Genomic DNA, 26,888 nt, shown 5'->3' with positions numbered 1-26,888 from the left:
AAGATCCCCCGGACTTTGTCTCGTATTTGCGAGATATCACCCTCGGCTGGCACGGTGATCCGCAAAGGGAGTTTCTCGCGGTGCCCTTTGAAAACAATGAAATACATGAGGCAATAATTCAAATGAAATCCGGGAAGGCCCCTGGTTCGGATGGCCTCCCCATCGACTTTTATAAAACTTACATTGATCAACTGCTCCCAATTCTCAAGCACGTCTTCAACGAGGCGCAGGAGCTGGGCTGTCTTCCCTCGTCCATGAGACTGGCTCTGACCTCCTCTCTCCTGAAAACCGGTAAACCAGCAGATTGCTGCGATTCATACCGACCCCTCTCCTTAATCAATAAGGATGCTAGAATCCTTGCAAAGATTCTAGCCAATTGCCTCAGCCTACTCATGGAGAAGTTAGTTCTCCCGGACCAGGATGGCTTTATTCCTGGCCGGGCGACATCGCACAATCTCCGCACACTCTTCTCCATCCTACGGTCAGTGGACCCGAAACTGCCTTTAGCAGCCGTATTCTTTAATGCCACGAAGGCATTAGACTCCGTCGAATGGGACTACCTATTCGTAATCCTTCAAAACATGGGCATTCCTAGGGGCTTCCTCTCATGGGTCTGCCTATTGTACACTATCCCCGAAGCCAAGGTCCTCATCAATGGTCATTCATCTCCCTCCTTCCCCATCACCCGGGGCACCCACCAAGGGTGCCCGCTCTCTCCTCTTCTGTTTGCCCTCGCGGTTGAACTACTTGCTGCTAAGATACGGCAATACCATCAGGATAAAGCCCTTCGTGCCCACTCCGACATATTCTGATCTCCCTATACGCGGACGACATCACTCTCTACGTTAGGGAGCCACAACTTAATCTCAATCCGTTGCTCCGAGAATTTGTGCGATTTGGAGGGCTTTCCGGTATTCATATAAACTGGACCAAATCCCAGATTTGCCCTCTTACCTCACCAGTCACGGAATTCGTCCCTGACTTCCCCATCCAGTGATGCACTGATGAGGTAAAGTATCTTGGTATATATGTCACTGCGAACCGCCATGAACTGATGTGGCTTAATTATGGTCGCGATCTAGATGGGATAAGAGACAACGATGGATCGCCGCTCTCCTCTGCAGGACGCATCTCCCTGGTAAAAAGGGTCATCCTCCCTAAACTCCTTTACTTATTTATGAACATACCCTATGATCTGGGCAGAATTTTTTTCTCTTTGCTTCGTACAGAGCTGACACGCCTTACCTGGGGTGGCAAACAACCTAGAATACAATGGGACGTTCTCACTAGCCCATATTCGCAAGGGGGGTTCGATATACCAAATTTTGAACTCTAGTATACATGTGCACAGGCTCACTACGCCCACTTCTGGTTCCATCCTCCCAAGTACATGCCACAAGTAGCTACCGAACATTGGTTATCTGATCCCATACCACTAGAGGGTGAAATATTCACCGCCACTGCACCACGCACCGAGGACCCATCCCCAATTACCAGCACTGGGAACGCATGGCAAACCATTGTCACGCGATCCCAGGCACCTATGTTGTATTCACCCCTGCTTCCCCTAGTTTACCATCTGAAAATGCCTGTCCTTCAGGAAGGAGTAATTAGGAAAATTCAAACTAAGTATGGTATTAAGACTTGGGGGGGATCTCTACCTTCATGGTAAATTCCGCACATCGCAGCAACTCTTCTCTACTGCCCTTTCCGATGGACATCTTTTTCTATGTCCGCTTGAGTCAGGGCTTCAAGGACCATACACCTACCTATCCTCAGGAACCTCCGGAGATTGCCTCATTACGCCTAATACTGCGTAGTGAAGCAGCATCACACTTGGTTTCTTCACTCTATCACACTCTTTCAGGGGTGTGGAATTTAATAAAATATCTACTTGTCCACAGGGCAGGGTGTTTCCTAAATCTACTTGTCCTGTAACAAAATCCACTTGTCCCTTTGGTGCCATGTAGTGCGGCGACAAATTATGGCAGCAATCTCATTATATAAGAGTTCTGATATAGCCTCTCTGATTATTCCAGCACGCATACCATAGTAGTGTTTGAATACTTGCAAACCCCCTTATGTTGCCACATTTCTGCAGATCTACATACTGGGGCTGATGGTAGTGGTAAGCAACTGTTCCAGGATTAGAATGCTCTTTTGAGTCTGTGCAAAACGACTAACTTGCATGTTTTTAAGGGTTTTCAACAACTCTTCTCTCATCTTTTCCCATACTGAGAAATGCTGGAAATTTACCCCTGACAATGGCAGACGTAAACCTTCTTCCAGAGTTGGGAAAAAAGTGGTTGGAGGGAAAGTGAACTTGCAAACACTCAGACTTTCGCATGAGCAAATCTACACATGCAAATTGCTCCTGCTAAAATGCAGTTCACAATTATTTTCCAGGAGTACTATTTCTTGTCCTACTTTTGTAAATTATTGGAAATTCACGAAAGCCGTATAGCTGCACCTAATGCAAGGACAAACAACATGGGTGCACTTTTGAGACTTTTAAAAAGAATGCAACCCCTAATTTGGTCTGACATTGTCCATGACCGTTTGCATTTATTAAAATTCCGTCTCTCTCTCTCTCTCTCTGTGTGTATCGGCTGGCATCACTGTGAGCGACAGCATTCTGCTCTTTCAAAAGTAGTTTTGTTCAGTGCCAGTAACTACTGTGGCAGTGTGTACTTTTTGAGACCAAAAACATTTTTTGCTTTTGCCAATGTTTGTTATAATGGTGAGGGCCCGGCATATCCCACACCAATAAGGTTTTACAAAATCCATGCCAAAACAATTCACACATTGACAAAACTAAAAAGCTAACCACCAATTTCAGACCTACTGGCTTTGCCAATGCATGTTTATTTTTGTTTCCCATAATCTTATTGAAACTGGGTACACTGATTTTCCATTATGAATATTTTTGGGAAATACTAGCATGCATCAACACATGTTACTAAATGATGCTGCAAAGAAATGTTCCCTGAAAGTTTACAGTAGTTTAGCAAAATGTTTTTTTCCTGCTTTCATTTTTTTAATGAATATTTTATTTTGAAAAGCAAAGAATCATCAATCTTGCTTTCAAGCTTCTTCAAATATTTGCATCAAATCAGAGAGCATTTTGGGAGCATTATACATAGCCTCATATTGCTAAACTTAAAAAACGTGTGTACACATTTTTATACTGGAACCACTGTCAATAGTGCAGTCAGAGCTTACAACATTTACTTAGAGCGCTCACCCTAATATTAAAGGCTTTCAATTAATGAACCATAAATACAAGATTGAACAGCATAAACATATGGACAAAAATAATACCTTAACTGCAGACAGTGCCCTTCCCTGATCTATAATGTGGTACTGCAAACTGGCAGCTAAGGGTTTGTGCTGCTGGGGGTTAGATCTACTTGTCCCAAGTCAAAATACACATGAAAACTTTTTGCCCTTGACCCCAAACAATATGTCCTGGGCGTCGGGCTATAGGAATTCCCACATCCCTGCTCTTTACACCGCTCAAGGCCCAACACAGAGTGCAGCCCGCGACAAATTGTCAGTGGAACTGAGATTTGTCCTCACTGACGAGAAGTGGATTTACTGCTGCAAGCAGACGGAACAAAGCACGTCCAGTAGCCGACTCTGCATCCTACATTACAAGTTCCTTCATCGCACGTATTATACACCAGTCAAACTCCACCGCTTTAAATTGCATGACAATGACAGATGCGATCGTTGTGGGGCCATAGGGGCTGACTTCCTACACTTGGCCTGGGACTGCGGTGCTGTGCAGGAGTACTGGCAAGAGGTACTTACGGCCCTAGAACAAATGACATAATTACGCCTCCAGCGTTCTCCGCTTCTCGCCTTACTAGGGTACACTGAGAAACTAGCGGTGACACATCGGAAATTCATCTCCTTCAGCCTCTTTTTAGCTAAAGGGCCTATAGCGTGCTCGTGAGGGCGGGGCAGGGCACCTAAATTTAAGGATTGGATCCAAGACATAGTATTCTGGAAGGAACAAATGTATGTGTTTGCCGAACTGCTTCCTCCGACCTCCCGTCCCTGTGACAACTGGGGACCCCTTACGACATACTTACTCTCTCATCCACTCGACGATGTCGACAATACACAGACCGACAATGAGGTGACCGCCTAAATTATACATGCCCATCTACTCTTACAGACCCCCTTCTTCATTTGACTGTTTGCAATTCACCGAACCACCTGGCGTGATAGAGACTTCCAGTGTATGTGATTTATTGTTACAATCATTGCATTGCCTCTGATGACATGTATTGCTCTTTGAATCACTTGGTTTTAATCTGGTCTTAACACCTGCCTCATTGTTTTTATTATTTTGCCTAAGCCTGTACACTTGATACGATACATTGCATGTACCTGTATTTTTTTCTCTTGAATATACATAAATATAAAAACATTTAAAAAAACTACAGCTATTAGTAACAGACAAAATCATCAGAGCTGGCTATTGGAACACAGTTTCAAAGTTTCTCTTTTCACAAAGATCACTGGCCTGTCACTGGACATCATCCTTTATAATCTACACTCTTTCTACCCCCAGGACACAATCACTTTTACACCTTGGCAGATAAGCACATTCAAACCCCAAGTTGTCCTTGTGTTTAATATTAAATTTTATTTCCATCTGTTCATCAATATGTATAAATGTCAGTGCTTTGTGTAAGACACCTAATGTGTCCATCACATTGTTCCATTTGGGCCTCCAAATAAAATCCATTCCTGGGTTCTATGTCCAGGTACTGCATAGTAAATCACTCCTGCTTGTGGGGGCCAGGTCTCAATGGACCCAAGCATAATTATCAACAGCTCCAGACACGAAGCTTAAATGCCAAGATGCATCATTTTAGGAATTGTGGTGAATTCTAATGTGATTTTAACCAGCAAAAATACTGAATCTCTGCTTGGACTGGAGGAACCATGTACTAGAGGAAATCATTTTTTCCTGAGGAAATGGTTTATATTCACAAATATCTTCCTCACCCACGTGAGAACTATCTGACATGCGGAGTAAAACGTACTTCCAAAATCAGCATCAGTTTGTTAGCTGATTCCCCAGTGTTCTCTTGCTGCTTCAGCACAGTTCTAATGATCATTTAGACAGCTAACATTCTATATTCATATAGAAGACTGCAGTAAATGACAAAAAGAGGGTTTTTATTGTGCCATATAATTTATGGGTCACGCTCTGAAAAGCAACAATGTGAACACATGTTCTCTATATTGTCAAATATCTTTCTCGTTCTCATATAGTCAGGCAAGCCGAACAAAACAGACTTCCAACAAGCAGCAGTCTGTCAGTTGATAAAGTTCTACTGAAGCTCCACCACAAAGTTCAAATGAACAACTAGACTACTGACTTGCTATATCTGAGACAAAATGAGCCACTCCAGAATGCCTTTTTGCTGGAAAAGAGCTGGTAAATTGAAGTCTTTCCTATAGAGCGAGCAAAGGTACACAAACATTGAGGGTTTCATGCAGATATGAAACCAGCAAGTTTACTAAACTGTAAGGGGAAGTATGGGTGTCTCACCTTGTATGGCATAATATATTTTAAATGGGCTACAAATAGTTAAAGAAAGAAAGCCCTACTCAAGTCGAGTATCTCTTTTCCATTCCCACATCTGTTTACTCGGACTGCCTATCCTCTCTGTCGCTTAATACTGCCTTAATTTTCAAACAGTAACAGGCAGACAAACGTTTTTATAACCCTTCCATTTAAATGTATGGAAGTAGATTTTTGTTAGAGGGACAGAAAGATATTTAAAGTTATGAGTTTAGTTTTGAGGCTTTCTCAGTGAGCTGCTGTTTGCACTTTTTATTAGGTTTTCGCACATCCTCTTGCCGTTAGCCGCAAGCAACTGCACGGTGTGCACTCCTCTGAAATACTTTTTATCCTAAATTGGCAAAGCACGTTAAAAAATATAACTTTGTTGCCTGTAAAAAACACTGCTCTGTGTAATTTATTATCCCCTTCAGTGCTCATGAGGCAACCATTCCGTCATGACGACAGGGGCACTAAATCCCTCTGCTACAAACAGCGCAGGGATTTACATTTTTTGGGGGAGGGGCCTCTGGAGGCCCTTTGCTAATTTTCAATGTAATGATGATTGCGCGCGATCGTCATTACATTGGAAACTAAACTGAAACTTAGTTTCAGTTTCAATGTTTCGGTGCTCATGGGGCTATCTCAGCCCCCCTGAGCACCAAAACACTTGGGAGAGGTATCGTTGGAAAGGGGAGAATCTCCCCTTTCCAATTTCGAATGGTACACTTTGCTAGTGGATCCCTGCTTGGGGATCACCACAGGAGGGCGATCACCAAGCAGGGATCTACCCACTAGCCACCAGGGAGGGGAGAGCGGCCCCTTGGGCAAGGATCTTTACTCCCCCCCCCACTAACGTTTCCCAGACAGCCTTTCTACCCCCCCCCCCCCCGGGAGAAGTTGGGGGCATTAGCCCCCAATCTGTCCCCCGGAGGGGCAGAAAGCACCCTGGACACCAGGGATTTTTTTTATAGGTCAGGGGTGGGGAATGTCCAGAATGCGCATGCCAAAGCCCCCACCCTACGCCCCCACCCTACCCCCCCCCCCTCCCCCAAGGAAGGCATAATACTTTCTGCCTCCCCCCACCCTCGGAGGCAGATGGGGGCAATAGCCCCTGATCTTCCCCCCGGAGGGCAGAAAGCCCACTAGGCCCCAGGGATGGGCAAGCCAATGCCCCACCCCAAAATAAATGCTACAGTCTTTCTGTCCCCCCACCCTCCCCGGAGGCAGATGGGGCAATAGCCCTTTAGCTGCACCCCGGAGGGCAGAAAGCCCACTAGGCACCAGGGATTTCTATTTTGCCAAAGTTTGGGACGGGGGCTGCCCAGAATGGGCATGCCAATGCCCCCAAACCCCCAAACAAATGCCACACTATCTGCCCCCACCAGGAGGCAGTAGCCCCTGGTCTGCCCCCGGGGGTGGGGGGCAGAAAGCCCACAAAGGCACCAGGGAGATATATATATATATATATATATACACACACGTAAGGGTGGGGGCTGCCCAGAATTGGCATGCCTATGCCCCCAACCCCCCACCCAAAAAAATGCCACACTCTTTCCCCCACAGGAGGCAGATGGGGCAGTAGCCCATGGTCTGCCCGGGGGGGGAGGGGGAGGGGGCAGAAAGCCCACAAGGCACCAGGGTTTTTTTTTTTATATATATATACACAGCGGTGGGGGCTGCCCAGAATTGGCATGCCAATGCCCCCCCCCCCCCGAAAAAGGCTACAGTCTTTATGCCCCCCTGGGAGGCAGCTGGGGCAATAACCCCCTAGGCACCAGGGACTTTCCCCCCACAAAGTTCGGGTGGGGCCTGCCCAGAATGGGCATGCCAATGCCCAAACCACCCCCCCTTGGGAATGCCACATTCTTTCTGTCCCCTCCGCCAGGAGGCAGATGGGGGCAGTAGTCCCTGATCTGTCCCCGGGGGGTGGGGGCAGAAAGCCCACTAGGCACCAGGGATTTGTTTTTTTTTTATACATAGGGGGAGGCTGCCCAGAATGGGTATGCCAATGCCCCCACCCCCCAAAAAATTACCACAGCATATATGCCCTCCCCTCCGCCAGAGGCAGATGAGGGCAATAGCCCCTTATCTGCACTCCCCTCCGCCAGACGCAGATGGGGGCAATAGCCCCTTATTTGCCCGCTCAGGGGGCAGAAAGCCCACTAAGCACCAGAGATAAAAGAAAATTCAAAATTCAGGGGTGGGGGCTGCCCAGAATGTTTTTAGGTCTAGCCTAGAGCAGCGCATGCGCTGCCTGCTCGACTTTTAGTAAAGGTGTAAAAAAAAGTGCTACCAGATGCTGCCAGGGCCTGCCTAGAGCTTGAGTGTGTGGGCGCGCGCTTTGCATGCCTCTCTCCGCACTTCCAAACCAAGTTTCTCTAGTTATTAGTAGAGGTTTGACCGTGTGAGTCCACCGGTGTGTCCGTACTTATCGGTTTATTCACGTACCATGCATCCTGTGGTGCCCTGAAGACATTGGGTGGGTAGTAGCGATTTCCAAAAACACGAAACAAAATAAAACAAGTCAAGAGATTTCCTGTCTTTTAACCGCGTATTTCCCTATCTAACGACTAGGACATGTGAAGAGAATTAAAAACACTCAGTGACTCCAGGGACAATAAAGAAACGCGTTTTTTCTGTCTGAGAAGAGAAGCTCTGCGGAGGCGCATACACCTTACTGCTCGAGGCGAGCGGATTCGTAAGGCTAGGCGGAAGCAAAGAGGTGCTTATGTTTGTCTCCCATCACTCACTCACTCACTTTCTATCTCCCTGGGTCTTTTCTCTCTATCTTCCACTCCTCGCTTTATCCTACTGACATTCACTACTTCTCCCTTTACTTCTCTTCCCTCCTTACCTTCTATGCTCCTCCACCAACTTTACAACAACCCCACCCACTCTGCATAGCCCCGCCTGTCTCCACCTCCCTTCCCTCCACCCTGCCCCCTCTTTCTCTCCTTCCAGGTCTCCTCGGTTCCCTCGACCCCTTTCCACATTTTGGGAATACATCTTGCTGGTCGTTCTGCCGCGGAATGTGATGGGATTGCGTTTCCTCGGACTGCGCCACGCCGAGTCCTCGGCCACTTCAGGTCGCTTTAGACAAAACAAGAGGGGGTAAAGAGGGGGTAAAAGAAACTACAGTGTGTGTACATATGACTATCGAGAGAGGGATCCATGTTTGTTATCCGTTGCTTATTTGTGCGTGTCTATTTATATTGTAAATAGAATAAATAAATTAGTACGGTATGAGAAGCTTAATAAATCTATTTTGCAGAATACCATTCGCATATATAGAAAATTACCGGTTTTACCAGTAAGAATGTGCACAAGTAACTACGGTACGTCTGCCTCACCATCCATTCCCCATGCTGACGGAATAGTTGCTAAAGATTATGTATGTGCTACAGACGTCACTCTGCCTTATTACAATAACTTCCTTTTTATATAGTGCTTGCTACAGTTTTTTCTTTTCATAGCACGCAAACATCATGCATGGGGGACTGTTTGTTTCGCTTGGGACCAGAGAACTGTCCTCGCTGCTGTCTTGGACCCCCAGAACTGGGATTTTACCTGCTTCCAACGCTGCTCCTCGCCGGACCCGCTGCGCGGGTCCCGCTTCGTTCTTCACTCTTGCGGTGACTCTGCGTGCTGTGATGACCTCTAGGGCATCATTGCTGTTGTTGGTGTGTGTGTGGGGAAAACCAGGGCTGCGAGCTGACCTGCAGGGACTCAAAGTACCAGGAGTCCCTGCGTGAGGTCGAGACCCGCAACACCTGGGTCGCTCTCCCTGCCTGCCCCACCCCTTCCTCAGCAAATAAGTTCCTGCAGCTGTGTAGCACCATTGGGACTGTTTGTTTCGCTTGGGACCAGAGAACTGTCCTCGCTGCTGTCTTGGACCACCAGAACTGGGATTTTACCTGCTTCCAACGCTGCTCCACGCCGGACCCGCTGCGCGGGTCCCGCTTTGTTCTTCCCTCTTGCGGTGACTCTGCGTGCTGTGAGGACCTCTGGGGCATCATTGCTGTTGTTGGTGTGTGTGTGGGGAACACCAGGGCTGCGAGCTGACCTGCAGGGACTCAAAGTACCAGGAGTCCCTGCGTGAGGTCGAGACCCGCAACACCTGGGTCGCTCTCCCTGCCTGCCCCACCCTTTCCTCAGCAAATAAGTTCCTGCAGCTGTGTAGCACCATTGGGACTGTTTGTTTCGCTTGGGACCAGAGAACTGTCCTCGCTGCTGTCTTGGACCACCAGAACTGGGATTTTACCTGCTTCCAACGCTGCTCTTCGCCGGACCCGCTGCGCGGGTCCCGCTTCGTTCTTCCCTCTTGCGGTGACTCTGCGTGCTGTGAGGACTCTGGGGCATCATTGATGTTGTTGGTGTGTGTGTGGGGAACACCAGGGCTGCGAGCTGACCTGCAGGGACTCAAAGTACCAGGAGTCCCTGCGTGAGGTCGAGACCCGCAACACCTGGGTCGCTCTCCCTGCCTGCCCCGCCCCTTCCTCACCACTTACCTTATTACTGGTCTCTGTTCCCGCTGCGCGGGAGCGCCCGGGGCGAAGCCCGGGCAAAGGGCGGGCCGTCTGAGGCCGTCAGAGGCTGAGGGAGTCTGGGCTGGGCCGTGTCTCTTTCGCCCGAGCAGGATTGTTTGTTGGTGGTCATTACAGCTGTCAGGGAGTATCATGGCTTCAAGTCCCACTGTTGGTATATCACTGTTAGCAGGGGGACTGAACCAAGGGACCCTAGATGGTTATTTTACTAGGACTTTACTAGAAGCTGATAGGGAGCAAGCACTGGTTGAGCGACGAATCGAGCTTCGTCGCTTGATTGAATCCATGAAGGGTAGACGCCCATCTTTAGACCCCTTGCAATTTATTGTTTCACCTCCTCTGAGTATCCTTAGCTTATCCGAAGGCCCTGATGCGTCTCAATTAGACAGCACTCCCGTACTCTTTTGCGAAAAATCTCCTGTACCTGACATAACTGCTCCTTTGTCTCTTATTCCTGTACTCCCTGTTAGAGGCCCAACTACAGTGGTGGAGATTCATCATGAGCCACGTCCTATAGTTGTAGGGACCGCACATGTGAATAGAGCTAGGAAAAAAGCGACTTCTAAGGTGCTGGGGCCCCCTCTTAGTAAAAGGAGAAAGAGGGGGGGTGAGCAACCTAAAGCCAAAATTAGTCACTCAGACTTTGGTAAACCGTCTAAATCTCTTGTATTGTCCTTAGATAAGCCAGCAACCACATCCCTACAGGCACAACCTACGGGGAATGAGGTAGTATCTCCTGCTCTCTTAGGTGGCATAGAACAGCTAATCAAATCCCTCATGTTCCCTATCAAACAAACACTAGACAGGTTGGAACAAAGGTTAGGGACCCTAGAGCAAACCATTGCTGCTAATACTGGGTTGTTAAAAACTTTTGAGAAATCGGTACTGCCCTCTCAAGCTCCCGCAGTACTTGCTGCTATTAGTACTACTCGCAGCAAAGAGGCAAATAAAACCACTAAATCCACCATTAGTGTTAAGCAGAAGGCTCCGCCTAAAACTATTGAGCAGCCTGCACAGAATGACGATAGAGTAGCTGTGGGGGGGCACAGTATTCTCCACCCAAAACCTGATAGCAATAGAGGGGTATGTAATGCGCAAGCAGTGACCACAGAGTATAATGGGCGTACAGTTGAGCTACCCCCTGAATCAGTACCATATGTGGTAGTCCTAACCGGAGTTCCCACGCTAGCAGAAGGTACAAGAGAGGGTTTCTTCCAGCTAAAGCACAAAGTTATGCATTGGTTGGCCCTGAATAGACCTCTCCCCTGTAATTTCGATGGCGAGATCTTGCATGGTCGGCGCCTCCCGTGGCTAGGTCGCAGGGTTAAGGACCTACAGGGGGATATTATTATTGTTAACTTCAGAGAGCAGGGAGTTGTTAGGCATATATTAAACTGGTTCCCGGGGAGTGGAAGTAATCTTATCACTCCCTACGACCTAACGTATTTCTATCCAAGACCCCTGGTAGGTCCCCCAGCAAATCCTGGGATCTTAGCTTGTGATAGACCTAGTCATCATCCCGCACCCCGAAGCAACTGGCCTGTGCCCCATGTATTGTACCCCTTGGCTCCTAACAGATCTGTTGGGTGGCATAATATTCCACAGAGTCATTGTGGTCCTAGATGGAGAGGTATAACAGCCCCACTGACCCCACTGACCCCCTTGGATGTGTCAAATAGATTTAATGCCCTCTCGGGTATGAGCGATTGTGATTGACAGTCAGGGCCCTTAGGGTATTCTATACCTGCCTCCATGGAAGTGGAGGGATTGGCTGACTGTGGTAACACCCCTAAGACGCTGATACCCGATCAGGGATTGTACTCTCCAGTGGCCATCCATTCTCCTAATCGATCCACACTAAGCAATCCAATAGTGGTAGCGGAGGTTGTGAATTCAGACGACACTAGTGCTTTTTGTATAAAGAATTCTGCACGTGTACAGGGAGGGTCCGATGGCAATGGACCGATGATGGGTGTTATGTGTTGGAATATAGCGGGCATTTGTAGGAATCTGGACCTCCCCGAATGGCACTCACAGGTAGAACAGCACTGTATCTGCATCTTCCAGGAAACTTGGAGCCTTGAACCTGTTTACAAAGTTGGATATTCCACATATTATCTGCCTGCCCTTCAGTCACCATCTGGGAGGGGCCGGCCTTCGGGGGGACTCCTCATCTGGGTGGATATCTCTTTGGGGTGTAGCATTACTCAGAAGTATAGTGGCTCAATGGACATCCTTAGAATCTCACTGAAAGGCCCAGGATTTAGGGGGCACCTAGAGATTCTGAATGTGTATGCCAGAGGTACTAGAGGTAGCTCTTTTTCCCCCACTATAGTATTACTGGAGAAAGTCTTAGATGAGTGTGGTGAGGATGCCCAAGTTATGATTGCAGGAGACTTGAATTTCACGTTCGAACCACTTGCCGCAGAAGATATTCTGGGTGTGGTAGAGGATGATGTGAGATGGGGTATCCCAGCATTATCTGTTGAGCCGATAAAGAGATGGACAGAGAGGGCGATCCAGTTAAATTCTATGACCCTGGAGCACGGCCTGCGAGCCGTTAATGGAAGAACCACCTCTGACCCATTGGGCAGTCATACATACAACAGGGCTAACCATTCTTCCCGGATCGACTACATCTTGCTTGATTTTGACCTTTGGCAGTCTGTTGTGGATATGGCTGTAGTACCTACCATAGATAGCGATCATAATTTCCTTTCGCTTTCCCTAAGGCACCTATGGTTAAATCATAGTACCCCAACCTTATCACCAGCCAAAAGGTCAACATCGGATGTCACTCTGTCTAATTGCGGTAGGCGTCTCAAATGGCGGAAAGTAGCCTCTGACGCACCAAAATTACAGGCCATAGATCAATTTTTGGAAGCTACACTAAGTGAGATGGCAACAATCTCCTTAGATCATTCTGCTATACCCAGGATTACGCTGATGTTCCAGGAGACCATCAATTCGATTGGTAATCTTTTCAAGGCGCAAGTACGTGTAGGTAGGCCGGATGGCCACCCCAGGTCAAAAGATAAGCAGGGGTGGTATACGTCAAAATGCAGAGAATTGAAGGCGTGCCTTATTCAAGCTGTTAGGACAAAATCGCAGCCCCTTGTGCTGCAGGCTAGAGCAGAATACAAACGAGTGATTGGGATTGCAAAAAAGGAATGGGAAGATGAATACTGGCAAACTCTAAGAGAAGCAAGCACCATATTAGTTAGCTTAGAGAGTTCCAGATTGGATAAGTATTCTTCTAAGTCCTCAATTGGTGGAGCAGTATCTTCAGTGTACAAGGAAGAAAAGAAGTCTACAAATTCTCTCATTATTACCTCTTCTTCTGAACACGGGACAGTACCGTCTTGTAAGATATTAAGTATTTTATTTCTATTGGTATCGGTCTTCGTTTTCCATGCTAACAACTTACTGCAGCCCTCCCCATATTCATAATGAGCGAGCTTGCTTACCTCCCATCTCTCTCTAACCTTACTTTCTAGAATTCCTGTTAATCTTTCCTCGTATGCCAACTTGTCTACTTCCAACTTCTTTTTTTTTTCCAGATCCACCTCCGCTTCTATTAATAACTCAAAATTTTTAATATCGGATTCCAACCTACTAATGTCTTGTTTTGATATTTTTGTTTTATATGCGGCCAGACTGAGTATTTTCCCCCTAATAACAGCCTTATATGCATCCCATGTGGTTTGAGGAGATACTCCCTCTTTATTATTTTCAAAGAAGTTCTCCGACTCTTTAATTAGATTCTCAATGATTTGTATGTCATTGAATATGGTTCGATCCACCGTCCTCTTTATTATTTTCAAAGAAGTTCTCCGACTCTTTAATTAGATTCTCAATGATTTGTATGTCATTGAATATGGTTCGATCCACCGTCCATCTTATGTTAGACTGTGCCATGCCCAATTGAGTTTTGAGTAGGACAGCGGCATGATCTGAAAGTAAGGCTGGTAAATGCTCAACCCTAATGATTTTACATACTATCGTTTTTTCTACAAGAAAAAAATCAATTCTGGATTGATGGCCCAGTCTTTTATTTTTGAACGTAAACGGGTAAGTTTTATCACCTTTCTCCTTCCAGATGTCCACCAACCCCAAATCTTTTCTGTAGATTCGTAACCATTCCCTCATTTTTGGGAGATTTATGTATTTCGTTGGGGGCAGGCGATCTGTCTTGGGGTCTGGAATCAAGTTAAAATCTCCTCCTAAGACCACTGGAGTTACTGACGATAATAAAAGAGTGTATACATTTTGTAGCGAGGTAGGGTCATCTAGATTCGGCCCGTAATACCCAGCTATCGTATATGGAGTGTTGTGAATTCTGACCCTAGCAATCGCCCATCTACCTTTTTTATCAACTTCAGTTCTCTCGATTCGGGCTTTTACTGATTTTTTAAAGAGTATAGCTACCCCTTTTACGACACACTCCTGATCTGTACAAACATAGCAATCTACCCAACTCATTTTTTTTATAATGTCGTCCCATTCCTTTTTTAATAGATGTGTCTCTTGCAGGATTATGATCTCACAATCTATTACCCTTAAGTATTCCAAAATTCGACGCCTTCTACTTGGTAGCCTTAAACTATTTACATTCCAAGATAATATGTTAACGTTTCTTCCTGACATTTCTTCTCTCTCCTGATCTTACAATCCGCTTTACCCCCTTTTCTCTTACTTCTCCTAGGTGGTCCACAATAACTCCCATTGTTGCTTTTTCGTCTATTTTTGCTGCATTCTGAGGATATTTTTTGATTTTTTCCCTAAATTGCTCCCCACCACTGTGCATTTTTTTTTTAGTTTTTATATTTTGGAATGATACATAACCCACCCTGGGGAAGCCTCCCTCTCTATCGTATTGGGGTATATTAATGCCCCTTCTGAGCTCCAAGGCTGGCCGCTTTTTTTTTTTTTCCCTTCTCTTCATTTTGGTATATGTGGGATCTCCTCATCCTTGTAAATACATATATTTTGGATTTATACGGATTGTATATATTCCAAATTTTGTTAAAAATAAATGTTTAGATGCCCAATCACTAGGCTAATTCACCAAGTACTAAGTCCGCAACCCTACACTCCTGTAATAAGTATATTTCAAACTCCTGTAGACGGACCTGATTGACTCTTTGCCTGGTCTTTCATTTGTTCGACGAAAAGAGCGACTTCGGCTGGGTCCCTTATGTTGTGCATTTTATTTCGCCACATAATTCTGAGGCTGGCCGGGAACTTCATCTGTACTGAGGCTCCTAGACCTTTTAGTTCCTGCATGTATTGACCGAGTTCCCATTGTCTATTTTGGGTAGATTTTGAGATATCTGATCTGATTCTGAAGGTCCAATCGTCTTTTTTATGAGGGCCTTTCTTTAAAGCTTCACTCAGGATTCTTTCCTTGATGTTATAGGTTTTAAAATTTACTAAGATTTTTCTTGGGTTCTTCCTCTCTTTATTTCTGCCAAAGGGGTCGCGGTGGACTCTTTGAATATCGTCATCTAGTCCTATTTCTTTGGTCCAAGGGAATTGCTCCTCAAATAGTTGAACTATAAATTTCTTGACATCTACCCCTTCTTTTCCTTCAGGGACATTTAATATTCGTATGTTGTTTTTTCTCGCCTGATTTTCCAAAGATTCCAGTTTTTCACTCGTACTTTTTTCCCTCTCTTTTAGAACCCTGATGTCTTTTTCATTTTGTTCTACTTTTTTGGATAGTCCCTCAACTGCTGCTTCAACTTCAGTAACCCGATCATTCAATGCAATCATCTTAGTGTCTAGGGCCTCACATACCTCACGAATTTTTCCCTGATTTATCTCTGATATTGCAAATTTTGCCCTCATTTCCTCCAGCATCTTCTCAAGGGACTGGTCTGTTGGACTTAACCCTAAGGTCAAGATTTGTGTTTGGTTCCCCGGGATTCTAATCTCACTCTGATGTGGATTCAATTGATCGTCTGCCGGAGTCAGCTGAGAGTCCACTGTTAATTTAGGCTGAGCTGGCATAGCCGAGGTGATAGGGTCAGAGATTACCTCAGACATCATTAAAGGGGCTGATGATATGACAGATTTGGTATGGGACTCGGTTAGTGCAGGGACGCAAGCCAGGGAAGTTGTCACAATTTTCGTGGAGTTGGTCCCTTTTACCACGCTCTTTCGGCTTTGTTCTTGGATGTTAAAGAAGGATCTAAGGGAGGGGGTCACACGGGGGGTGGGGGGGGGGGGGGGGGTGGGAGTGCCGCATTTCAACTACTCCCTGATTCTTTTCGAATCCTCCCTTTCGTGTAGAAACTACTAGAGTCCAGCTTAACCTGTTTTTTTGAGTTTCTCTTCGTGCTGCGAGGGGCAATGTGTTGTTTAGGGTCCACTGGAGTTGCGTTTTGGAAAAAGTCTCTATTTCTTAAACAATAGGTAGACCTGCTTTTCTCATGCTCAATGTTTGTTATTACTCCCTTGGCTTGTGTCTTAGATTGTGTCTCTTGTAATTGAGTAGGTACACTTGGCCCTCCAGTATTTGCAAATCACAGGCAATTTAGCCCCTCTCCCTCACTTCTTTTGCTTTCAGTAGCACCTGGGTTTAACATCCAGAGCGATGCTCTGACCGATTTAAGAGAATTGGTTGTGCTTATCTCTTCGCCCTCACTTGGGGTCCAGAAAATCTCCCTTATTACACTAGTGAGCGAGCAAAACACTTTTATTTCTGGGATATTTTGCACAGTAACCCAACTCTCCTGGTCCGTATTCTGCTTAGGGCACAAGTCCCACAGGTCCACTAGTACTGGGTTTGGTTTTGAAAATCCTCCTTTGCACAGATATTGTCTGACCTTGTTAGTAGAGCGCCACAGCCGCCTCCCGGTTGAGTATGACTCACACCCTGCCTTGCCGTCCACTGCCTTGCCTTCCGCTGTTGGGAATGTTCTGTCACTGCCCCCGCTGCCTCGGAACGGAAAGGACACTCTGCACGCAGCTCGCCGAACGGCTTTGCGAGCTTTTTGTGCAGCGCTCCACACACTCGTAGAAGGGGGAAACTTCTTCTCCTCCCGTTTCTCCTGCCTCACCTGCCGAGACAAAGTGTTCAGTGTAAGAAAAATCAGGCACCTGTTTTGCGATCTTCTGACTCTGTAGGTTTCTGCGGGTATATTTAATCCCTCCGGTGGCATGTTGTATCCGGAGCCTTTACATATTTCATATCGTGCGTCTACTGCACGCGGGGGGTCTCGTAACTGTTAGTATATTTTGGATTTTCGTGTACTTCACCCGGTGTCAAGACATCTTCTTCCGCAGCAAAGAGACGGGAAAATATAGCCTGTTCGTTGATCTCACATAGGGCAGTTCTCTCGGAGCTCCCGACCTGGCATCCTAGCCGGCCGCCATCTTCCCCCAGAAGATCTGAATGCCCCATTCACTAAAGAGGAAGTAGAAGAAGTAATAAAGGGTCTGAAGAGAGGTAAATCAGCAGGTCCAGATGCCCTCCCTAATGAACTATATAGTAAACTTAGGGAGGTTATAGCTCCCCCGCTCACAATTTTGTTAAACACAATTTACTTGGAGAAGGGGAGACTCCCTGACTCTTGGAATGAAGCTACGATATGCATCCTGTTGAAACCCGGTAAAAATCCAGTTAAATGTGAATCCTACCGCCCTATAAGTTTACTCAATTGTGACTATAAGATCTATACACAAATATTAGCAAAGAGGCTCGGCAGGTTTGCAGGAAAACTGATAAAAGAAGATCAGAAAGGGTTTATAAGGGGTAGACATTTACAAGATCTTACACAGGAGCTTATCGGATCAATAGATATAGCTATAAGCGAAAAGATCCCCCTGACAATAATAACATTGGATGCGGCCAAAAGCATTCGATAGAGTTAATTGGGCTTTCTTGAATGCTACTTTAGCAAAATATAACCTGGGAGAAAATTTCCAGGGAGCAATCAAAGAAATGTATCGTGCACCAAAAGCTAAGGTCCTAATTAATGGGAATTTAACAGAAAACATCCCCATATTTAGAGGGACCCGTCAGGGATGTCCCTTGTCTCCCCTTCTTTTTAATTTATATATCGAGCCTCTGGCAAATAGGCTCAGAGTCCACCCTGAAATAACACCTTTCAAATTTCAGACTTGGGAAAAAAAATAGCCTTATATGCAGACGATGTGATGATTTTCACGAGTAACTATATAGGTTCGGTTCAGGCAATATATGACACCTTAATAAACTTTGGGAGGGTTTCAGGTTACCAAACTAACCAATCCAAACCTGAGTTAATGAGTTGGAACTCCCAGGTAGACAACACATACACCAGGGAGAAGATTAAATATTTGGGAATAGATCCGATTAAAATCCTAAACAAGATACCTGAGATAAATTTGGATAGAGTTACAGCTGACGTTAAAAAGTTATTGAAAGCATGGGGGGGTCTCCCTCTAACCTTCCTAGGCAGATCTAATATAATTAAGATGTCCATCCTCCCAAAATACACATTTCTATTTAGCGCAATCCCATTGGAATTTAAGAGAGAAACGTTAAAAAAAAAATACAAGGGGAATTAGCGAGTTTTATTTGGATGGCAAAAAGTACACGCATTGCCTGGAGAAAATTACGGAGAAGAAAAGCAGAAGGAGGAATTGCCAGCCCAGACCTAGTGGAATATTACAGAGCCTTTCAATTCAAGAGCATGAGGGTTCTTCTAAACAATTATGATTTGTACCCGGAACATCTTAAAGTAATGACTAAAAATACTGGCCATTTTTTATTCAAATTTGGACACCCAAAATACTTCAAAAAAGTGAAGTTGAAGACTTTGAGAGCAGCAGCTAAGCTTTGGTATCAAATCAGGTGCACTCTAAATATTCCATACTATAGTGAGTTTGCGCCCATTTGGGATTCACCAGGAACACCGGAATGCCTCAGAGACAGTTTGGCTATACCTCTTAAATCTTCAGGTTTCCAAGTATGGGGCCAGTTATTGGTCGGTAACAGTATAATAGACTGGGAAACTCTGCTCCTGAACTCAAGTACAGCCCCATCAAAATTCAAATATTATCAGCTCACCAGCTGGGCGAAAACAGTGAAGGAGAAATTTTCCGGAAATAGGACCATGGAAACAATCATGATAAGAAATCCGCCCAAAAAAAAAAGAAATAGCAACATGGTACTGGGCACTGGTAAAAGCAGGAGAGGACGAGTTTCTGATTCCCGATGAGATCTGGGGGAAAGACCTGCCGGCGCTGGATCTCCAAGACTTGTGGCAAGTATCAATGAACAAATGCTGGTCAATTGTGAAATCTGCCGCCTTAAAGAGAAATCATCTCTTTACTTCCCATAGAGCATACTGGACGCCGAAGCGACTTTCTAACTTTGGTGGATCCGTTGCGAAGGCATGCCCTAAATGTGCTCTTCCGAGAGCAGATGATGTGCACATGTTTTGGCAATGTCCTCATATTGAAGGCTTCTGGCAGGAAGTGAGTAAAACCATAGATTTGGTATTAAGAAGACCAGTGAAAGTAAGTATAGATCTTGTTATTTTTGGGGTCAGAAGACAGGATTTGCTAATAATGTTAACTAAGAAGGAAGAGAATCTTCTGTTTATAATGATTTTACTTGCACGAAGGGAGCTCTGTTTAAAGTGGATAAGACCAGTCCCGCCCACACATCTGGAATGGGTGGCCTCAATTAACAAAATAAATAAATGGGATAGGAGAGGGAGGCCCAGTAAAAGGTATAAGTACTGGGAAATATGGGAAGCCTCTCAATTCGCAATCTAATTCAGTAATTTTATGTTACAATTAAGCTTTGACCCATTTAATTCCAATGATTATGCAATGGCAATGGCAATAAAACCACAAGCATAATGCTTGTGTGAGTGATCAGAGTGGTCAGCTCCCCCATCGCACATGGAAAAGTTTTGGAAGTGTTACGGAAGAAAGGGGACCCTACTCTAAAAACTCTACAGAAGGTACTTCTCCAACGAATGGAGAAATGGGATGGTCTAGAAAATAGAGAATTGGGTTCCCGATAACTCCAGATACACTACATTGCTGTATGAGGAATTTAAAAAAAAAGAGAAGCAAGCACTGGGCGGGATGCAGCCCGTTTTTGGAATACTATTAGGGAAAGGAACAGACCCGATAGTAACCTTATAACGTGCAACATAACTGGTCAGGCCTGGTTCGAACATTTCACTAACTTGTATTCGAATCTTCAAGAGGCATTTGCCCCCCCCGCATCCTACGGACCCTTAGTACCCACGAGAAATGAAATGGTTTCCCCATTTACAATTAAAGAAGTAGAACACGCAATGAGGTGTATTGTGCCACAGAAAGCAGCAGGACCCGACGGAGTTCCGGGGATCTGCTGTGTTCAAACCTGCAGAGGTGGGGGAAGCTTATTCACCTTCTGATTAGTGCAATCGACAAAGGAGCAGCCATTCCCGACTCTTGGAAGGGGGCAGAGGTTGTCCCTATCTTTAAGAAAGGCCGGAGGGACGACCCTGCCAACTACCGACCAATAAGTTTATTGGATTCAACCCAGAAGGTTGTGGGAAAGGTGCTCCTAGAAAGAATCCTCCAATGGATCAAGGACGGAGAGATTCTGTCGGACTATCAGGCTGGTTTCAGGGCTGGAACGGGCACGATAGAGCAGGCCTTCAGGCTCCTACTACTATATTGGAAGGTGGTAGTGATAGACGGAGGCAGTCTTTATTTGGCATTCATCGACCTGAAGACTGCCTTCGACCTTGTGCCCAGAGAACAGTTATGGGGCGTGTTAGCTGAAATGGGGATTCCACTAAACATCCTTTCCATCTTAGTGCGCCTGCATGATGGCAATTATGCGCAGGTACGTTGGCGTACCGATGGCCAGAAAACTAGCAGGATCCCAGTGGCAAAAGGGGTGCGTCAGGGCTGTGTCCTGGCTCCAACCCTTTTTTCACTTTATGTGAATGGGGTTGTGGACCATCTACACAAACAACCTTCGGACGCACCATCATTGGCAGGGGAGAGAATTCCCACCCTTCTCTTTGCCGATGATACGCTTCTAATCTCAAAAAGCTCGGCGGGTCTACAGAGACTTTTAAACAACTTTCAGACCTTCTGTGACCAACGGGGCCTAGTAATAAATACAAATAAAACTAAGTACCTGGTATTAAACCCCCCAAAAAAATTAGGCCGACCCCCTGTTCTTAGTAAAATCCCTCTGGAAAGGGTCACTGTTTTTGACTATCTAGGGATCCGTATTACAGATTCTATGCAGTGGACCCCTCATTCATTAAAAATGTCTCTTAACCATAAAAGGGTTATAGGGGCACTTGCTAGAGAGCAGAGATCCTCTTCAACCAAGCCCATTGCCCCTGTTCTGGATATCTACAGGGCAAAGGGAGCTAGTTCCGCTTTGTATGGCGCTGAACTTTGGGGTACCTCTAACATCAGCGTCCTAACTAGGTCTGAGAATAAGTTTTTAAAATGTATTATGTCTCTCCCGCAGAGTACACCCACGCTACCCCTCTTTTTGGACCTTGGTTGCCAGCAAATTAGTGACGTAGCAAAACTGCGTCCACTGCTTTTATGGGCTAGGCTATGGCGCGTCCCCGAACTCGCCAAGTATGCTAAAGGCCTAGCAGAGGTGATGTCGATGGTAGGCTGGTGTAAGATCAGATGGCTTACTGATGTCAAGTCTATGCTTGGCAAACTAGGCCTTAGTGAAGCTTGGATAAACAGGTCTTCCCCTCCGAAAGCAGCCTTGAAAACCTTATATTGGAATTGGGTTAGAAGCAGAATTTCCACGGATCCTTCTCATGGTAGGCTCACAGAAGAATTTTTAGTGCATAAGGACTCACCCTGTTTGGAGCTCTACCTGGATTTGGTCTGGAAGCCATATGATCGGGCCCTTTATTTTAGATTTAGAGTGGGGTCCCTCCCTGTGCGTGCCCTAACATCTTGCTGGAAACCACCCTACCAGACAGTTGCATCTTGTCCCTCCTGTATCACACCCAAAGAGACAATTGAACATTTTCTTTTTGCGTGCCCGGCCTATGTTAGCCCAAGGCAAACGTGTCTTAAGCCCGTGTGTAGGGCCTTGGGCACTAGGCATTCATCTGTGGCACTTTGAATTTTAACATCAGATACCCGGCCCTTGTAAGTTTTTAGCCTCTCGAGATTTCTGTCATGGGTTTGGTCAATCAGGGCAAAACGGCTGTTAATCACTGTTTAATTGATGACTTTTAATTGTTTATTTGTTTGATAACTCGCTTTTCCTTTTTTGCATAAAAACCTGTATTTGTTTTCCTTGTTTTTAGATACATAATTTTAAACGATTGTGCTTTTTTTATCTGTCGCTTTTATGATGTAACAATCGAAATAAAGCTGTTGACTGACTGGCATTAATATCACAGGACACAATATCACTACATATATCGATTTCCGATGGATTTAAGGTGAGTGAGGCCTGTCGGAATAAAACACATTCTGCTCCGATTCTTCGGGTATGGGGGGGTATTAAAGTAAAAACACATCGGATCGGACTGTGATCCCTCGAATCTTATGTTGAAACACTATAAACCTTCTTTCGTACGGGGTCATATTTTGAAGTTTCTGTGCGAGTGCGCCAAGAGGCCCTCTCTATTGTGAAAGGCTCTAGAAATAAAGGATAACAATACATAGTTGGTTGGTAAAACTTGACTCGAATTGTCTGATAGTACAGTCCCTCCCAGCATGCCAACAGTCACATGCTAAGCTTAGGCCCCCTTCATCTTTCCATCAGTTGCGGAAATATATTGAGTCAAATCAATAACATCTGGAGATGGCGCTATAAGGCACCCTGAAGCGGCATGGGCGGCAGATTGTGCTTTCTAACATTGCTTACACATACCTGATAATTCTGACGTATTCAGGACCAACACACTCACTGGGCGTACACAGATCCAACACACTCACTGCCCTCACACTGACCCAACACACTAACTGCCAGCACACAGACCCAACTCACTCACTGCCCGCACACAGACCCAACACACTCACTGCCTGCACACAGATCCAACACACTCACATGCACACACCCCCCCACACCCCTGAACTTGCGACATACAGCGCTTTGAGTGATCTCCCGAGGTATAGAACCCCTCTCTCCTGAGCAAGGACTGAGGCAACGGGAGCCCCGGAAATGGCACACCCCTTCACCCCTGGTCGGGGGGCCAAGACACGCTCGCCTTGAGGTGCAAACACCCATTGATTTTACTCTGCCATGATATTTTATGTCAAATCATGGGACCCCTGGCGAAGGGAAGCCCGTGGAATATGCAGATCAGTATACGGAGAGGTATGCTTCCGTTGAGCACCCCGCCTGAACCCGCACCCACGAACCCCCCCCTCCACCTCAAGGCACTTCTTAGTCTGCATCAACAAAACAACAACCACCGATATGAATTTCATTTATCCGCATGCCTCATCTCCGCTCCTGGCTTCGGGGTGGAAGTAGGAAAATTACGCTTGCGTACCCCCGCGTCCCCCTCTAATCGGCAGCTGTCAATACCAGCCCTAGATCCAATGTAAGAGTTCGGGCAAATGTCTGTCCCCACCGGAGAAGACCTCTGCAAGGGGGGGTGGGGTGCTCTTCTAAGCGTCTTGTTGTTTAATTTGTGAAACAGCGACTGCGCCTTCCCCTTCTACACCCTCTCCACCCCTACAAGAAATACAAGCATTGGCATAGCCAATAGGTTTCGCCTTTGGGACCTTATAAGTGTTTAGGTATCCAGCACAATATCCTTGATGCAACAACATCAACTGTTGCATGGCTAAACACTTATAAGATCCCAAAGGCGAGACCTGTTAGCTATGCCAATGCTTGTTTTTTTGTGTGGTTTTTTTTTTTTTTACAAAGTTTCAGCTTTGCAATGGATTCTGGGTAACAGAACCTGGTGCGAGCCAGACAGGTCATCCCATCCTGTATTCCCCTGGGTGTCTAGTTTTCAAAAATGTAGAGGTTTGCTAGCTTTCCTAGGTGTCGGCAGAGCTAGGGTTCAAAATCTACAGCTAGGCACTTTGCAAAAAAAGGGTCAGTTTTCACTGTGAAAATGTGGTTTCCCCACGTTGAGTTTTGGGCCGTTTCCTGTCGCGGGCACTAGGCCTACCCACATAAGTCAGGAATCATTTTTCTCTGAAGACTTTGGGGAATGCGGGGTGGGTGGAATTTTGTGGATTCAAGTAGATTCCAGAATTTTCCACCACAGAAATGTGAGGAAAATATGTTTTTTTTTATAAAGTTTGAGGTTGAAGGGACTCTGGGTAACAGGACCTGGTGACAGCCAGACAAGTCACCCCTTCCTGGATTCCCCTGGGTGCCTAGTTTTCAATAATGTATAGGTTTGCTAGGTTTCCCTAGGTGCCGGTAGAGCTAGGGTTCAAAATCTACAGCTAGGCACTAAGGGTCAGTTTTCACTGTAAAAATTTGGTGTGTCCATGTTGCGTTTTGGGACGTTTCCTGTCGCGGGCACTACATCTACCCACACAAGTGAGTTACTTTGGGTAACTCAGAATTGTAGAGCAACTGTTATTACCTATTGACATTCAATGCATTCCTGCCTTCCAAACGTAAGACGATGTGTAAAAAATAAGTCACTTTGAAAAATGTCTTATAATTCACATGCTAGTATGGGTACTCACAATTTCGGAGATCTGCAAATAGCTACTGTTTCTAAACACTATATTTGGTTCCCATTTCAGAAATACGTAGGCGTCATACCGATTTTTCCCTGTTTATATTTTCCCAAATTAATTGCTATATACCCGGTACACAATAAAAAAACATTGCAAGAGGCTGCTCAGTTATTGGCTCTGGGTTCCTCGGGTTCTTGGTAAACATACAAGTCCTATATATCCCCACAACTATAAGAGTCCAGTGGATGTAACGGTATATTGCTTTCAAACATCTGTTATACTTAATAGAAGTTATAGGTGAAAACGGCACAAATGGCTGGGTTTTTTATTTTACTCATATTCAATTTTTTCTATTTTCAACTGTAAGTTTCTATAAAGAAAACCTTGAAGGAGCTACACAAATGACCCCTTGCTGAATTCAAAATGTTGTCTACTTTTCAGAAATGTATAGCTTTCCAGGATCCATCATTGCTTTCATACCCATTTTTACCCCTACCTGGAAGGAGGTTAAAAGCACAAAAAATAGCAAAAATAGGCTTTGTCCCAGTAAAATGCCAAAACTGTAAAAATGTTTGGTTTTCTGGCAAAAGTCTGCTTATCTCTAAAAGTGGGGAAGATGGTGATTTCAGCACCACAACCCCTTTGTTGATACCAATTGCAGGTAACAAAACAGATGCTTTCATCTGTAGCCCTTTTTTCCCATTTTTCAACAACAAAAAAATGTGGCTATATTTTGGCTAATTTTTGGGTCCCCTCAGGGGAATCAACAAATCCTGGGTACCTTTAAAATCCCCATGATGTTGGAAGAAATGGACGCAAATTTGGCACGGATACCTTATATAGTCAAAAGCTACTAGGGCCTTAGCGCAAACTGCCCCAAATAGCCAGAAAAAGGCTTAGCACATGGGGAAAAGGCCTAGCAGCGAAGGGGTCAACAACCTCATTCAAAGTTAATTGTAATTCAAACAGAAAAATGAGAGTTGTTTTAAAACATACTGAAAACTGTTGTGCACTACTCACATTTCATAGACTGGGAACAATTTAAAAGCGTAATACAAACAAATGGAAAGGAATGTTTCCAGCGATTCCAGTATTCCAGAAACTTGCAGTAACAGAGATAAGAAACAATTTCATAGGACCAAAAAGCAGTCCTCTCCAACAGCATTTTTTCCACTGCAAGCATATACTGTGAGCAAGGTGAACATTCTCAGGTCAGATGTACAAAGTGTTTTAGCACTCACTAAATTATTTGCTAAATCACAGGGGTTATGACTGACAAATGGCTTTTCCAAATGTACTTAACCCCTTTTGCGAGTGGGACCTGATTACAGATTTTCAAAATGGGTTTAGAAATTTGGAATGGGCGTGTTTGGGGCATACTTTCCAAATTTTGATTCTTAATGCTGCGTAAGAATGGGTTGTGAATGCAATTTCAGATGCAAATTTCTGATAGGTCACTCACTCCTCAAAAGAAGTGGTAACCCGCTTGCAAAGGGAAGGGGTCCCCAGGTGAACCCCAACCCCTTTGTGAATGCAAATTAAAGTTTGCCTGGAGGGTGGGCAGTAGTCCCGGGGACCACTGGCAACTCCTAAACAAACTTTTTTTTTTAATAACTATTTTTTTGAATTTTTAAATGCAAATGCATTTCCTTTAAGGAAAACGGGCTGCATTGAAAAAACAAGCATTAAAAATGCAATAGGTCTCGCCTTTGATTAAGTTAAAGCCATTTGCTTTGCTAATGGTATTGTATAGCAATTAGCAAAGCAAATGGCTTTGACTTAATTAAAGGCGAGACCTATTGCATTTTCAAAGCTTGTTAGGTCAGTATCGGGCAATGACACCGCAAGAGAGCCGGTGACAAGGAGATAGCAAATATAATTGCAATTAGCAAAACAAGTGAAAGTGCGCCATGCGCGCATTGTGCAGAGATGTGACGTGTAATCCCACGCCGCGTGTGCACATCTTCTGTCCGTCCGCGTGTACGCTTTGGAATCTGTAATGATTCCAAAAGGACCTCGCATGCGCGCTGCTAACTCCAGGCGAGACCTAAAAAAGGTACTTTATTTAAATGTGATCTCAGTCCTAGTGGTCTGCTGTCCCC

At 45.3% G+C, this 26,888-nt stretch overlaps 1 protein-coding gene across 2 annotated transcripts in view; it reads right to left on the bottom strand.

Moving 5' to 3' along the window:
• TSSC4 (tumor suppressing subtransferable candidate 4) overlaps positions 1–26,888 on the bottom strand; it is a 94,916-nt gene that overhangs the window by 65,358 nt on the left and 2,670 nt on the right. The window contains exon 2 of one of the 2 annotated variants that reach the window (XM_085644946.1): positions 16,962–17,195. The exons of the other annotated variant lie outside the window; for it this stretch is intronic. The gene's annotated coding sequence lies outside the window, so the exon portion shown is untranslated. The remainder of the gene's footprint in view (positions 1–16,961; positions 17,196–26,888) is intronic. 2 annotated transcript variants of the gene reach the window in all.

The sequence above is a fragment of the Triturus cristatus genome, chromosome 3_1 (genome assembly GCF_964204655.1).
Source record: "Triturus cristatus chromosome 3_1, aTriCri1.1, whole genome shotgun sequence".
NCBI lineage: Eukaryota > Metazoa > Chordata > Amphibia > Caudata > Salamandridae > Triturus > Triturus cristatus.
This window is presented reverse-complemented; position numbering and strand designations above follow the sequence as displayed.